This window comes from Bos indicus x Bos taurus, chromosome 4 (genome assembly GCF_003369695.1).
Source record: "Bos indicus x Bos taurus breed Angus x Brahman F1 hybrid chromosome 4, Bos_hybrid_MaternalHap_v2.0, whole genome shotgun sequence".
Lineage (NCBI taxonomy): Eukaryota > Metazoa > Chordata > Mammalia > Artiodactyla > Bovidae > Bos > Bos indicus x Bos taurus.
The window spans coordinates 106,886,352-106,891,457 of NC_040079.1; positions in this window are offsets into that span (position 1 = coordinate 106,886,352).

The window sequence follows — 5,106 nt, forward strand, 5'->3', positions numbered from 1 at the left end:
CACAGAAGAACTGTATAAAAAAATCTTCATGACCCAGATAATCACGATGGTGTGATCACTCACCTAGAGCCAGACATCCTGGAATGCGAAGTCAAGTAGGCCTTAGTAAGCATCACTATGAACAAAGCTATTGGAGATGACGGAATTCCAGTTGAGCTATTTCAAATCCTAAAAGATGATGCTGTGAAAGTGCTGCGCTCAATATGCCAGCAAATTTGGAAAACTCAGCAGTGGCCACAGGACTGGAAAGTCAGTTTTCATTCCAATCCCAAAGAAAGGCAATGCCAAAGAATGCTCAAAGTACCACACAATTGCACTCATCTCACACGCTAGTAAAGTAATGCTCAAAATTCTCCAAGCCAGGCTTCAGCAATATGTGAACGGTGATCTTCCAGATGTTCAACCTGGTTTTAGAAAGGCAGAAGAACCAGCGATCAAATTGCCAACATCCGCTGGAGCATCGAAAAAGCAAGAGAGTTCCAGAAAAACATCTATTTCTGCTTTATTGACTATGCCAAAGCCTTTGACTGTGTGGATCACAATAAACTGTGGAAAATTCTTCAAGAGATGGGAATACCAGACCACCAGACCTGCCTCTTGAGAAATCTGTATGCAGGTCAGGAAGCAACAGTTGGAACCGGACATGGAACAACAGACTGGTTCCAAATAGGAAAAGGAGTATGTCAAGGCTGTATATTGTCACCCTGCTTATTTAACTTATATGAAGAGTACATCATGAGAAATGCTGGGCTGGATGAGGCACAAGATTGCCAGGAGAAATATTAGTAACCTTAGATATGCAGATGACACCACCCTTATGGCAAAAATCGAAGAACTAAAGAGCTTCTTGATGAAAGTCAAAGAGGAGAGTGAAAAAGTTGGCTTAAAGCTCAACATTCAGAAACCAAAGATTGTGGCATCTGGTCCCATCACTTCATGGCAAATAGATGGGGAAACAGTGGCTGACTTTATTTTTGGGGGCTCCAAAGTTACTACAGATGGTGACTGCAGCCATGAAATTAAAAAATATTCACTCTTTGGAAGAAAAGTTATGACCAACCTAGACAGCATATTAGAAAGCCAGGGACATTACTTTGCCAACAAAGGTCTGTCTAGTCAAGGCTATGGTTTTTCCAGTAGTCATGTATGGATGTGAGAGTTGGATTATAAAGAAAACTGATCGCCAAAGAATTGATGCTTTTGAGCTGTGGTGTTGGACAAGACTCTTGAGATTCCCCTGGACGGCAAGGAGATCCAACCAGTCCATCCTAAAGGAGATCAGTCCTGAGTGTTCACTGGAAGGACTGGTGTTGAAGCTGAAATGCCAATACTTTGGCCATTTAATGCGAAGAGCTGACTCATTTGAAAAAACCCTGATGCTGGGAAAGATTGAAGTAAGGAGGAGAAGGGGACGACAAAGGATGAGATGGTTGGATGGCATCACCAACTCAACGGACATGATTTTGGGTAAACCCTGGGAGTTTGTGATGGACAGGGAGGCCTGGTGTGCTGTGCTCCATGGGTCACAAAGAGTTGAACATGACTGAGCGGCTGAACTGAACTGAACATCAAATTTTATAAGATTTTAAGCTTTAAGTGGTATTTAAAAGTTTTACAACACTGCAGAAATTCTGGAATATTTTTCCAAGCCAGATAAATTGCAACTGATCTTGTTTAATGTAGCTCTCCATTGGAGCCTTCTGGCCATTAAAAATTATCACATGTTTCAAAGAAAGTAAATAATGGATAAATTATAACTACTAAGGAAATTTCTTGAGCAAATGGGTTGGTATTTCAGACTTTATTAGTATTCTTCCTTGTTGTTCACCTTGGATGAAAATAATATCACCATCCATATTTCATGGCCTCTTAATGGAAATAAGCAACTATCTTTTAATGAGATTTTTCAGTTCCTACTGAAGTGCAAATAAACATTAAAAGCCACTCAAAACCAACAGAAATGTCAGTAGCCTTGAAAACATGTTGAATCTATTAAATGATGTGAAAATGATGTGAGCTGTCTTAGTGATATATCCAGCAAGGAAATAATAAAGTTTATCAACAAATTATGAGACATCATTTTCATGTTTACTGCCATCGTTCAGTATGAGAGTAGCACAGAAGTGGTTGTCAAATAATGCAATATAGCTAGGAATTATTTATTAGCATATTATTTTCCATAAATGTAAAAGGATACTTTAATATATAAAACAAATAGCTTATTAAATGGCAAAGTCTTGAGTTTTTTTTTTTTTTAATCAATTCCATTAAAACTATACCTTTTAATATGTGTCTAGCCCCCAAAATGTACTTTGCTATTTGGCAGAATTGCCCTTAACTCAGTCTTTTTTTTTTTTTAATTCACTTTTAAGAATAACAAAATATGTTTGAAATTATAAATTTGTGACCTAACAATGAATTAAAAATTTGAATACAAAAATGAAAATTTTATACCATGTTCTTAGGCAATTCTTCTTACCTATTTGAGTCCCAGTTTTCTCATCTACCTGTATGAAATAATAATGAATTCTAGTTGCTTAAGGAAGACACTTCTAATTCTAGAGTCTTGGAGTCTATTCTTGTAACAAGCAAAAACACTTTTGCTGCTTCTTTAATTGCATTTATATGAGATGATGGATGTTCAGTCAACTTATCATGGTAATTATTTCATGATGTATATAGATAAAATCATTATGTTGTACACCTTAAACATATATAGTACTGTATGTCTATTATATATCAATAAAACTGGAAGGGAAAGAACTCTCACAAAGTGAATGAATGAATAATAAAGTTTAAAAATACATTAATAGTGATGAACTCTATTTTTAATTTTTATCTTATATTAGAATATAATTGACTTACAACATTATGTTAGTTTTCAGTGTACAGCAAAGTGAGTCAGTTATACATATACATACAGCTATTCTTTTTCAGATTCTTTTCCATATAGGTTGTTACAGAATATTGAGTAGAATTCCCTGTGGTACACAATAGGTCCTTGTTGACTATCTATTTTATAAACAGTAGTATACTGTTGCCTGGGAAATCCCATGGACTGAGGAGCTTGATAGGCTACAGTCCTATCACGGGGTCACGAACAGTCGGACAAGACTGAGTGACTTCACTTTCACTTTTTCCTTTCATACATTGGAGAAGGAAATGGCAACCCACTCCAGTGTTCTTGCCTGGAGAATCCCAGGGACGGGGGAGCCTCGTGGGCTGCCGTCTATGGGGTCACACAGAGTTGGACACGACTGAAGCGACTTAGCAGCAGCAGCAGCAGTATGTTTATGCTAATCCCGAACTCCTAATATCCCTATCCCTTTCCCCTTTGGTACCAATAAGTTTGTTATCTAAATCTGTTAGTCTGTTTCTGTTTTATAAATAAGTTCATTTGTATCATTTTTAAAATTCCACATATAAGTGATTTACTTCACTTAATATGATAATCTCTAGGTCCATGAGTGAATGAAGTTTTTGAATCTACATTTTCTAATAATTCTTTACTGAACAGCCTGCCTCCAATTTCTCTTCAGTTCAAAGTAGGCTTTTCATAATACTACTGTCAAGCTCAGAATCTTTTGCTACCTTCAAGTGCCTAAGAATCAGATATCTATAATTTCCTATAATCCAACCAATATAACCAATCTTACAATTTATATATTCTGTTACTGAACTGTTTAGTATATTGTCTTCTAAATATGCAACAAACATTTTCCTTTTGATCACTGTAAATGCCCTTCTTTTCTTCTCTGCCTTTTTTCTAAATGCTACTCCTTCTAGACCCAACTCGTACCCCTCTCCATGGACTGAGCATCCCAGTCCAAAGTGCCTTCTCTCCCAACTTCCTCCCCTAAGCTCTCACATGGGCAGGACCATTTCAGTATTTATGATTTAGTTCCTAAGGTTGCCTGTTAAATGTTATAGAGAGGTATAAAACCCAGGAACCCAATTAGATTGTGTTTTCCCTGCAATCCAGGACCATGTATAACACACACCTGTATAAAAACCATGATGTGAAGCCTGTCTCCTGTATTATAGATATAAAAAATATTCCTTGATTAATATATTTATGATGTGTTGGGAAGACAGAGGAAATCAATGAAACAATTCCTGATTGAGCAGATTATTCTACTGATCTAGAACCAAAGCCACCCATCTTAATATCAAGGGCCCTCAGCATTTCTTCTCAACCTGGGAACGATCCATGTTTATTTCCAGATGGATCATGGCTATAATATATACATACAAATTAACTTAAACGTTTTATTTCAGCTTAAAACTAGGTCTGTGTCCCCAGGGAGCTTAGAGTTACAGAAACACAAACACATGGGAAAGTGAATCATGACCAAAGATTTTACTAACAGTTCAAGTCAATAAGAGAGGAGACACCATAATTCCCAACATACATAGCCAGGAATATTCATTAACATTAATTACTATAGAAATTTTAAAAAGGAAAGATGATTTCAGGCCAAAGTGACTAGGTGGAAAGAGGACACTCTTAGGGGGAACAAGTGGGAAGAAGGTGCTTCCCCGATGGCTCAGACAGTAAAGAATCTGCCTGCAATGCAGGAGACCAAGGTTCAATCCCTGGGTCAGGAAGATCCCCTAAAGGAGGAAATGGCAACCCACTGTAGTCTTCCTGCCTGGAGAATTCCATGGACAGAGAAGCCTGGCAGGCTACCGTCCACTGGGTTGCAAAGAGTCGGATATGACTAAATGACTAACACACACAGTGAGAAGAAGACCATGAAAACAGAAAATCCAGGGAGAAGATAGGAAATGTATTGATATATTGGTGCTCAAGTGAATATAGTTTGAATGTCTAGATATTTGTGCCTGGGGCATCAAAGAGCCATTTACTAGGACAGGAAAGGATCAAACCAGTTCTGTTGACTGAAATCTTAAGATCATACATTTCACTGTCAGTTTATTTACAAGATAACAATGCAGTTATACATGGAATCTAGAAAAATGGTATTGATGAACCTATTTGCAGGGCTGGAATAGAGATGCAGACATAGAGGATGGATTTGGGGACACAGCATGGAAGGAAAGGGAGGGAGTGAGACAGGAGCACTGACATATACACACTGCCTT